Source organism: Pelodiscus sinensis, chromosome 22 (assembly GCF_052426305.1).
Source record: "Pelodiscus sinensis isolate ZL-2025 chromosome 22, ASM5242630v1, whole genome shotgun sequence".
Lineage (NCBI taxonomy): Eukaryota > Metazoa > Chordata > Testudines > Trionychidae > Pelodiscus > Pelodiscus sinensis.
This window is the reverse complement of record NC_143073.1, coordinates 3051571-3062675: the sequence shown is the minus strand read 5'-3', so window position 1 is coordinate 3062675 and position 11105 is coordinate 3051571.

The window sequence follows — 11105 nt, the reverse complement described above, 5'->3', positions numbered from 1 at the left end:
TGGCTTCCCAGCCCCCCAAAGTGCACTGGGCCTGTTCCTGGGGGGGGACTGTCCTGCGCTCCCCAGCCTGACACTGCAAAGGGGGCCGTTCCGTAACCCCAGCTGAGCAGACGCTGCACCGCCCACCCTTGTCCAATGCGGCCGCAGGCAAGCAAGGGACCAGGGTGGCCGCCGCCGGTTCAACTCCTCATTCAGCAGCAGCTCCAGGCACAGTTGAGCTGCGATGCTCTTCCCCCCGCCGGGCCTCTTGAACCCAGTTCCCAGCTCCGCCGCCCTGCCTCAGTTTCCCGCAGTGCGCGGCGGGCGGCCCCGTCAGTGGCGCTGCCCCGGGAGAGACGTCCCCTCTTGCCGGTGCCATGGCCGGCTGCGCAGAGCCACAGCCACCCCTGGCTCCAGACGCTGGGAGTCACACCCCTGGGCCAGCCCCCGGCCGTGAGCGGAGCAGGATGCGACCCCCAGCAGGGGGCGGGGGCCTGAGGTGCTGGCAGGAGCCCTCGTGGGGCGTGGGGGGGAGGCGGCTGGTGAAACAACAGGACCAAAAAAGCTTCTATTAATTATTCATCTGAAGAAGTGAAGTGAAGAAAATACACCATGTGCAAGAGGCTCCAAATGGCCGTGGGGGAGGGGGCCGAGGAGAGCACCAGGCAAAGGGATGGGGAGCAGGGGGAGAGGCGGGGGTGTATGGGGGGTGAGGGCTGCCCCCAGTCGGTCCTGGGCCATTCCTGCGCCCGCCACCTCGCGTGGCCCTAGGTGCCGCGGGGGGGTGCCCAGCCCAGGAGCTCCCACGACTGCCAGACCTCTGCGCTTTGCCTTTCTCTGCTCACTGCCTGATCCAGCCTGGGCCACAGGGCCTGGGCTTGGGGGCAGCACCTCCAGGGGCCTGGCTGGCTCGGGGGGCTGGGGTGGGACACCTGGAGGGGGCCCGGCTCCAGGCTGCTCCTGGGGGTGCTGGCTGGCAGGCTGGTGCTTCCTTGCGAGCCGCGTGAAGGCTGAAACTCCCGCAGGCTGCCTCCCCTCAAGGCAGGACTCAGGCCCCCCCAGCACAGTGCAGATGCTGGGGCTCCGGGCCTGGAGACGGCTGCAGGGTCCCAGAGCTGCTGCCCGAGCCGGAAGGTCTCTGGCACAAGCGCGCAGCCCGTAGCCTGCGCCCGCCAAGGCACCACCCGGAGTCGGAGCCCTGGTCCGGCTAGCCCAGCGCCCAGGGCCCCAGGCTGCAGACCAGACCCAGACAGATCCCGAGTGACCCTGCAGCCCACCCAGCCGAGGAAACGCCGCCCACGCGCCTCCCCGTGGAACCCCCCTGCCTGGCCACACACATGGACTCGCCCCCACACGGAGCCACACGAACACGCCCGGACATACCGAAACCTCGCACACCCACACGCACTCCCACCTCCGCAGCGCGCCAGCCGGCCGGGGTTCCCACCCTCCCCCACAGCAACACACGAGCCAGCCGCACACCGCAACACCCCCCCCAGCCTGGCCAGCCCCCCCTTCCGCCTGGCTGCAGGAGGAGGCCGGGCGTGGCCGCCGGGCGTGGCGGCCTGCACCTGTGGTGGGGAGCCCGGCTGCCCATGTGTCTGGCTTCAGCGTGAGGGGGAGGCTGTTTGTCGCTCGACGCTGAGTCACTTCCCCGCGTCTGTGGCAGGCAGCTCCCGTTCCCACGTGCAGGGAGGGTTTCCAGGCGCTGTCCCTGGCTCCCTCTCCGGGCCCGGGCTGCAGGAGAGCTCCTAGAGCCAGCCCCTGGCCCGGCCGCCCCGGGGAGGGCGGGGGCTGGCGTAGGGCTGCATGGAGTGGAGGTGTCTCAGTGTGAGCCACGGGGGTCCCTGCGGGGTGGTGGCCTGGGATGCCCCCTACCCTCTGAGGCCCCCAGCTGGGAATGCGGCTCGCTCCCCCCACACCTACTTCCCTCCTCCCCTCTGGCTCCCCTCCCTTCCTCTGCTCTCCTCCCCTCCCCCAGCAAACCTGGGGCGCTACCCCCACATCACTCCCCCGGCACGGCACTGGGCAGGGGCTGCTGCCCGCCCCCCGACACCCCTCCGGCGGGGCCCAGAGCCAAGGGGGCCCGTGGCTCCAGGATGGGGTGCAAGTGGAGGGGGAGTGACCGGGGAGGCAATTGGGCCTGGTTTCCTTGGGGAGCTCCTGGGAGGGCCCCCGGCCTGGGTCACGGCCCGGAGCATGACCCGTGGGGAGGGCAGGGCGGCTCCGGGATCCAAACCTGGGACCTGCGGGTTCCCCGGCAGCAGGCCCCTCCCTCAGGCTCCTCGCTGTTGTTTCCCTCCTGCCTGGGGCAGCCTGGTCCCGGGGCCCCGCCAGGACCCCAGGGGCCCACCCAGCTGCTCCTCCCAGCCCCTCATTAGAAGCTGTTGCTCTCTGGCATTCGCTCCCAAATTGGCCCCACTGGGAGCTGGGTTGCCGGGCGACCCGACAACCTATGGGGCTGCTTGGCTTGCCCGAGCCTGTAGCGTGGCCATGGGGCCCTGCCCCCTCCCTCTGCCGCTCTGGGCCTGCCCCTGCCGGTGCCGGGCAAGGCCAGGACGGCGCAGGGGCTGCACGAGACCCGCCGAGGCCAAGCAGCAGGGGGCAGACACACTGAGCCCTGGGCCCCCTGCGTGGTGGGGTGGGAGGGGAGCGTGGCATTGCCACGGGGCGCCGTGGTGCATCCGTGTCCCCCCTCACACCTGGGGATGCTGCCCTGTGGGGGGCAGACACACTGAGCCCTGGGCCCCCTGCGTGGTGGGGTGGGAGGGGAGCGTGGCATTGCCACGGGGCGCCGTGGTGCATCCGTGTCCCCCCTCACACCTGGGGAGGCTGCCCTGCGGGGGGCAGACACACTGAGCCCTGGGCCCCCTGCGTGGTGGGGTGGGAGGGGAGCGTGGCATTGCCACGGGGCGCCGTGGTGCATCCGTGTCCCCCCTCACACCTGGGGATGCTGCCCTGCGGGGGGGGGGGGGACGCTGCCGGCTCCTGCCCTGGTTAATATTTAACCGCAGCTTCCGGTGACAGACTGTTGCAACCGCAAAGCGGAGGCAGCGTTCAATAAATCATCGCTGGGCCCCGGGAGCTGGAGGGGCGGAGCGGGGGCCGGGCGGCGGAGCAGAGGGAGCGCGGATAAATAATTCATTAAATAAATAAACAAGGAGCAGCCGCGAGAGGGGAAGGCCGAGTGTAACCAAGACGGGCCCAGTCAATCAGGGCATGAAATATTCACCGGCCACGCCCACGGCCCCGGCGGGCTGAGCGTGGCCTTTCCAGCCTGCCGGGCGGGGCGGACACGGGGCCAGGCCCCTCGCATGCGGGCAGACACAGCACGCGCCGACCCCCCCCCACAAGCCGGGCGCCGTGTGCAAAGCACGGCAGCGACGTGAACACACGCAGGTGGACATGCCAGGGCACGCAGCCGGCACACGGCACGCCCCGCGAACGCCCTGAGCGCAGCACCGGCCCAGCGGCTGCAGGGAGCTGCCCGGGATGTGTCAGAGCCCCAGGTCCCCTGGGGGGAGACACCCCGTTGCCACACTGGGTCCCAGGGTGCACCGCCGTAGCGGCAGCCGGCCCTCCCCGCAGCCCAGCGGCCCCTTGCAGCCTGGCTCTCTGGGCCCCCCTGGTTCCGTGTTTCTCCCCGGGCCGGCCTTTGCACTTGAAGGAAGGGCCCCCGATCGGCCGTGCTGTGTCAGGATCCCGGAGCCGAACTGGCTCCAACATCTGGCAAAGGGGACTGGACCCTACCCGCCCGGCTGGCAGCCTGTCCCCACGTTTCTCCAGCGCAGCCCTGCTTCCGCGCCTGGGCTGCCCCCGTCCCTGCTGGGCCTGGGAGGAGCTGGGCATCTCCGGCCCAGGCCGGCTGAGAGCGTGGGAGCACACCGCCCATGGGCACGGGGCACCAGGCGTCCGCAAGGGTCCCTGCCCCCTCCCCAGCTGGGCTCGCTGCCTCTGCCCCGGCCGCCCCGCCCCGGCCCTGCCATCAAAGGGGATTATGGAAAGCGGCGCAGGGGTCGGGGATTATGTCCCGGGGCGGTGGGGGCGCCCCAGCTCCTCTGTTCTCTTTCAATAGCCGGAGCCTTCTCCAGGGCCGGGGAATCTGCATTTCAATGGGAAGTTGCTATTGGCGAGGGCGCACGGCGCTTGCATAGAGCGCCCCAGCGCCATGGCCGAACGGAGCCAGGGGGCACCGCTCAGCGCCAGCCCCCCCGACCCACCAATGCCGGGGCGAGCCGGGCAAAGAGGCAGCCCCCTCGTGGCCTGAGGCCAAAGGGGGTCTCTGGGCCCGGCTGTTTTCCCAGCGCAGGGCCAGCAGGGGGCGCGCTCCCCGATGCTGAGGGGGGGGTCTGTGTTGCGGGGGCAGGGGTTAATGCCGGAGCGAAGGCTGGGTGAAAACCCAAAGCGCAGTGACCGCTGCTGGGAGCAGCAATAGGAATGTCCCCGTGGGGAGGGAGCAGCCGGCACGGCGCAGGAAAAGGGGAGAGTTCAGCCCACAGTCGATCTGTGGAACTCATGGCCACAGGGCCCATGGAGGCCAAGAGCTCGGCGGGACTCGGAGCAAGGCTCAGACCTTTACATGGGGAAGGGGAACAACCGCGAGGCTGTAAGTAAAGCAGGGCTGGGCAAAGGGGCCAGAATCAGCCACTGCCAATGGGGAACTTCCCTAGCGGGGGGCACCCTGCCTCCCTGGCCCCTTCCTCCAAAGCCGCTGGCACCAGCCCCCGTCGGAAGGCAGGCCCTGGACGAGGTTGTGCTGCCCTGGGTCGCACGCGCAGGCCGGAGCTGGGGGGAGCCCGGCTCGTGCCCTGGGTCGCACGCGCAGGCCGGGGCTGGGGGGAGCCCGGCTCGTGCCCTGGTCGCACGCGCAGGCCGGGGCTGGGGGGAGCCCGGCTCGTGCCCTGGTCGCACGCGCAGGCCGGGGCTGGGGGGAGCCCGGCTCGTGCCCTGGTCGCACGCGCAGGCCGGGGCTGGGGGGAGCCCGGCTCGTGCCCTGGGTCGCACGCGCAGGCCGGGGCTGGGGGGAGCCCGGCTCGTGCCCTGGTCGCACGCGCAGGCCGGGGCTGGGGGGAGCCCGGCTCGTGCCCTGGGTCGCACGCGCAGGCCGGGGCTGGGGGGAGCCCGGCTCGTGCCCTGGGTCGCACGCGCAGGCCGGGGCTGGGGGGAGCCCGGCTCGTGCCCTGGTCGCACGCGCAGGCCGGGGCTGGGGGGAGCCCGGCTCGTGCCCTGGTCGCACGCGCAGGCCGGGGCTGGGGGGAGCCCGGCTCGTGCCCTGGGTCGCACGCGCAGGCCGGGGCTGGGGGGAGCCCGGCTCGTGCCCTGGTCGCACGCGCAGGCCGGGGCTGGGGGGAGCCCGGCTCGTGCCCTGGGTCGCACGCGCAGGCCGGGAACGCTAAGCTCCAGTGCACCCCCTGGCCGTGCGAATAGACCTGAGTCAGGCAGGGGGAGGGGGAGCGATAAACCCTGCGGAGCAGAGATAGCTGAGGTCAACTCCCTGCCTGGCCTGGCCGTGGCAAGAGCGGGACCCCTGCACCCACCCACCCAGGCACCTTTCCGTGCCCCGCAAGGCCTGGTGTGGGTGTGCAAGGCGTGCGTGCGAGGGGTGGTTGTGCACGGTTCACAAGGGACATGCAGGCTTCTGGCACCAAGCCGCCCCCCCGTTACTCATGAGCTCTGGCCTGCAGAGGGTCCTGTGGGCTGCCTGAGGCCTCCTACCCACGAGTCCATTGCAGACTCTGGGCGGAGACCTGGGGGAGGAGGGGCGGCTGGATCTCCAGGGACCTGGGCTATTCCCAGCCCCACCCTACACAGCTGCTGGTCTGAGCCTGGCACTGTAGGAAAAGCCAGTCCGCCAGGAACCCCAGCTCCCATCTCAGCACCCAGTACGATCCCTCCATAGACGGCCCCTTGCTGCACCCCAGAGGTGGCTGCATGGGAGTGCTGGGCAGACCAGCACAGGCCTGTGAGGTGAGCTGTGGCCCAGCTGTTTCTCACGCTGCTGCTCCAGGCACAGGCCCATGCGGAACCCAGCACCTCCGCATCCCGGTGCCCCGTGCACCCCCCTCTGTGGCTATGCACCTGCCCAGGCAGGGGCGGGCGCTGGGAGCCGACAGGAGGAGCCTGGACCCCCCCCCCCCCGACCTGCTCACTGCCTGCCCCAGAGACGGGGCTGCACAGAGACACGCCAGGCGACCATGTGGCATCGGAGGAACCCCTGGCAAAGCACCACAGCAACCTGGCGCCTGGAGGGCCACGGGCCCATCGCGTGTCCAGGCCTGACTCGGGGTGTTTCAGTAGCAGCCGCTGCTGCCACGGGGACCCGGCTCCCAGGCGTGGCCCCCCCAAGTCCTGCTAATTAACGGGACCAGTCGTGATGCACCAAGCCGGCCATGTGCTGCCCTGGTGCGACGCACGATCCCGCACGGTGAAAGGCGGGTGCAGAGCCAACGCACGTAACGCCACAGACAAAACCGGCACGTGCCCACGGGCAGCACAGCCCTCCCCGGCGGCAACTCCTCCACGTTCCCGACCCCTCGCCTGGCCACAGGGGACCCGACGGGGGGCAAACACAGGCCGGGGGCGCCGCAGCCATCCGGGTGCTCACCTCGTGCTCCGGTAACGTCCCCGCCACATGCAGGCCGAGCAGCCGCGGGCACCTGGCAAGGCTGGTGGGTGAGCCGGACTGAGGGGGAGCCCCGCTCCCGGAGAAATAGCCAGGGCTGATCTGCTTAATTAGCATCTCGCTGCTCCGGCTTAATTGGCGGGGAGTTGAACGGTGCAGCATCACAGAGCAGGGTTCGTTAGCAAGGCAGGGAAGCCACGAGCGGCCAGGCCTTTATCAGGGCGGCGGAGAGCGCGGCTGCAGCCTGTCGGAGATCCAGGCGCGTATCCCTGACTCCGGACTCACTGGAGGGCCTGGAGGTTCTTCATCAGGACCCAGCGGCTTCTGCTTCCTCACAGGGCAAGCGGCTGCGTGGGGAGACCAAGGCAATGTGTACCACTAGTGCACAGGGATCCTTTCACTAGTGCACAGGGATCCTTTCACTAGTGCACAGGGATCCTTTCACTAGTGCATGCAGAGCCCCGCCCCCAGCCTCATGGCTCGGAGCCTCCAGGATGGAGGCCTATTGCGGGGCACCTGCCCCCTCACTCCACTAGCCTTCCCCCCCCCGACACTGCTCACACCAGCTCTCAGGGCAGGGGTGCCACCACTTGCCAGGTGCCTGTGCCCACAGGAATGCTGTAGTTATACCCAGTCACAGGACACCACCCCCCAGGACTAGCCAATCGCAGGCCCCCAGGTCCCCAGGACTAGCCAATCACAAGCCACTAGGCCCCCAGGACTAGCCAGTCGCAGGCCACTGGGCCCCCAGGACTAGCCAATCGCAGGACACTAGGCCCCCAGGACTAGCCAATCACAAGCCACTAGGCCCCCAGGACTAGCCAATCACAAGCCACTAGGCCCCCAGGACTAGCCAATCGCAGGCCACTGGGCCCCCAGGACTAGCCAGTCGCAGGCCACTGGGCCCCCAGGACTAGCCAATGCTCCAGGAACAGCCAATCGCAGGCTGCTGGGTCTGTTTCCCACTAGGACTGCAAGCGCCATGGGGCAGAGCCCAGGCAGGCGCAGGGAAACGTGGAGACACCTGGCAGCTGCCCGGCAGCGTGTCCCCGGCTGTGCCCAGGGGGCCAGGCATTGCCAACAGGTGCAGCAGCCAGGGCTGGCCCAGAGCTGTGGGTGTCTGGCTCTGCCAGCCTGGTGCCAGCCAGCCCAGCGCACCCCCCCCCCCACTGCCAGCCCACGGCTGGGACCAGGCCTCTTGCCAGCAGTGCCTGTGACTCAGCTGGCTTAGCCTGCCTGGCACATGGGCAGCAGCTGCCTCCTCCGGCCCTGCCTCTCCATCAGCCACAGGCAGCAGCTCCCCTGCTGAGCCCCCAGCCCAGCCTGGCTCCACCTGCCTGGCTCCATGCTGCCCACCGGGCCTGACCTGCCCGGCTCCACCCTGCCTCCCCTGCCCGACCTGCCCAGCCCAGCTCCACCTGCCTGGCTCCATGCTGCCCACAGGGCCTGACCTGCCCAGCCCAGCCCGGCTCCACCCTGCCTCCCCTGCCCGACCTGCCCAGCCCGGCTCCACCTACCTGGCTCCCCTGCCCGACCTGCCCAGCCCAGCTCCACCTGCCTGGCTCCATGCTGCCCAACAGGCCTGAGCTGCCTGGCCCGGCTCCACCCTGCCCACCTGTCCCACCCTGGCCCCGCAGTCCTGCCTGCCCCACTCCGCCAGTAGCGCCACGCAGGGCTGGCGAGGGGCAGAGATGCGGCGCCGGGAGAAAGGGAACGAAGCGGCCCAGCTCCAGGGCGGGGGATGAGGGGGCAGACACAGAGCTCACTGCCCCGTGCTACCAGCCCCCTACGCGCCTGGCTGACCCCCGCCCACAGCTCATCCCACCTAGGAGACGGCGCCCTGGGCCAGGCCGTTTGGGGGGCGCGGGATGGGCAGGGCGGCCCGGCCCCTTTAAGCGGCGAAGGGCGGGGGAGGCGGGTGATGGATGAGGCGGGCGCAGGGCCTTGTCAGAGCAGCTAATCACAGCGCACGGCGCGGCGCCGGCCTGTCCCCGCAACACAACCAGCTGCTGCTGCTAATTTGATTTTTGACAAGAGCCCTAAATTATCAGCTGGGAAGGGAGCGCGGGTGAGATGATTGTCAGCCACTCTGCCAGCCGGGAGCATCTCACCCACCAGACAGGCAGGCAGGGGCACGGCCTTGGCACCAGCAGCCACAGGGCCACCGGGTACGGCACCGGCGCGGGCAGCCACAGCCACTGGGTACAGCACCGGCACGGGCAGCCACAGGGCCACTGGGTACAGCACCGGCGTGGGCAGCCACAGGGCCACTGGGTACGGCACCGGCGCGGGCAGCCACAGGGCCACTGGGTACGGCACCGGCGCGGGCAGCCACAGGGCCACTGGGTACGGCACCGGCGCGGGCAGCCACAGCCACTGGGTATAGCACCGGCGCAGGCAGCCACAGGGCCACTGGGTACGGCACCGGCACGGGCAGCCACAGGGCCACTGGGTACGGCACCGGCGCGGGCAGCCACAGGGCCACTGGGTACGGCACCGGCGCAGGCAGCCACAGCCACTGGGTACAGCACCGGCGCAGGCAGCCACAGGGCCACTGGGTACGGCACCGGCACGGGCAGCCACAGCCACTGGGTATGGCACCGGCGCGGGCAGCCACAGCCACTGGGTACAGCACCGGCGCGGGCAGCCACAGCCACTGGGTACAGCACCGGCGCGGGCAGCCACAGCCACTGGGTATGGCACCGGCGCGGGCAGCCACAGGGCCACTGGGTACGGCACCGGCGCGGGCAGCCACAGGGCCACTGGGTACGGCACCGGCACGGGCAGCCACAGGGCCACTGGGTACGGCACCGGCGTGGGCAGCCACAGGGCCACTGGGTACGGCACTGGCGTGGGCAGCCACAGGGCCACTGGGTACGGCACCGGCATGGGCAGCCACAGGGCCACTGGGTACGGCACCGGCGCGGGCAGCCACAAGGTAGTGGGTCAGCCAGGGCTCAGCACTGAGATCCCCGGCGTGGGCAGCCACAGCCACCGGGTACAGCCAATCCACACGTGGGGTGAGTCAGTCGGAATCACAGCACAGCCAGGTGGGGACCCCGGTTACAGAGCAGACAGCCCCCCCCCACTAAGTCACGGCTGCGTGGGTCCCCGCATGCAGACCAGTCCCAACATCCGACGTGCTCTGCTGGGAGACGGGGCGCTGAAGCTGGGATTGTCTTGGCTCTGGTCTCTTGGATGGGATTTCTCCTGTGCTGTGCTGCTCTGTTGTAACGCTGTGTGTGTGCCTCGGTTTCCCCGGACACTGCACCCCTGCCTGGCTGGGGATGGCAGTTTTGGGGGAGGCTGCCCCAGGCTGTGAACCCATCACCCCCTGTTCTCTCTGCTGGATGAGAGTCCCCTCTGGCCGTGGAGGGGGGGCAGGGCCCGGTGACTCCCCCCCCCGCAGAGTCCACCGGGATCCAGGCCGAGAAGTCAGCACCTCCCCGCCGGCGAGAGAAAATAGGCGGCTCCCAACTCACCCCAGCTGGCTGTAGGCTGCCCCCCCGCAGGCTGCCCCCCAGGGCTCCCTTCCTGCTGCCAGCCCCAGGAATCCCCTGATTGGCCCCCTTTTGGAGGAACCAGCCAGCCCCTCTCCAACCTCAACTCCACGGGGGCCAGAGCCTGGCTCCTGCCTTGTGTAACACAGAGCCCCCCCCCCGCCATGGGCCAGGGGCCTGCAGGCTGGAGCCCCCGCGGTGCCACCGGTTCTGTGCCATGCCAGCCTGCAGCGCCACGGCCGCCTGGCCCCAGCCCGGTTTGCCTGACAGCGAGCGCCAGGCCGCCCCCACCAGGCCGGGCAGAGCAGAGCTGGGCCGGGCTGCAGGGTGTCGGCCCCTGACCCCGTGCGCTGGGCACCCCAGAGAAGGAAGCGGTGGGGGCGGAGCGTATCGGGGACGCCCGGGCGTGAGCGGCTGAGTGGGCGTGAGAACTTCCAGCAGGGACTGCGCACGTCGGCTCTGCCCCGTCTGCCACCCACAGCCCCGGGCTGTTCCCGTCCCGAGCTGCACAGCTGGGAGAGGCGCGGAGCCAGGAGCTTCCCCCAGCCAGGGTTCCCACAGTGCACCCCGCTGGTCAGGGCTGGAGCTGGAGGAGCCAGGAACCCCCCTGTGACAGCACGGCGGGGATCCCCCGACCCTGCACCCCGTCTGCAGCAAGACGAGACTCCGCCAGCCAGGCGAATGGGGGGGTTATTGCTTCTGCGAGACAGCCCGGCCCCGGTTCTAAGTGGGCATCGCAGTGAGGGGGCCGGCAGCCTCAGACCCCTTGGGGCGGGGTCCACGGGCCCCTGACCTCCCCAGCACTCAGCTTAGGCTCTTCTCTTCATGTTTTCCCAGCCAAAAAAACCCTTCTCCTAAAACCACCAAACACACCTCCCCCAGGTAGCCACACCCCTTCCTTTGTTCAGGTGAGAAACCCGCGGGCCGGTCATTGTCTACCTGCTCCCAGCCTCCCCCTCCTCATGCAGCTAGTGCTGCAGGGCCTGGGGAAACTGAGGCACGCA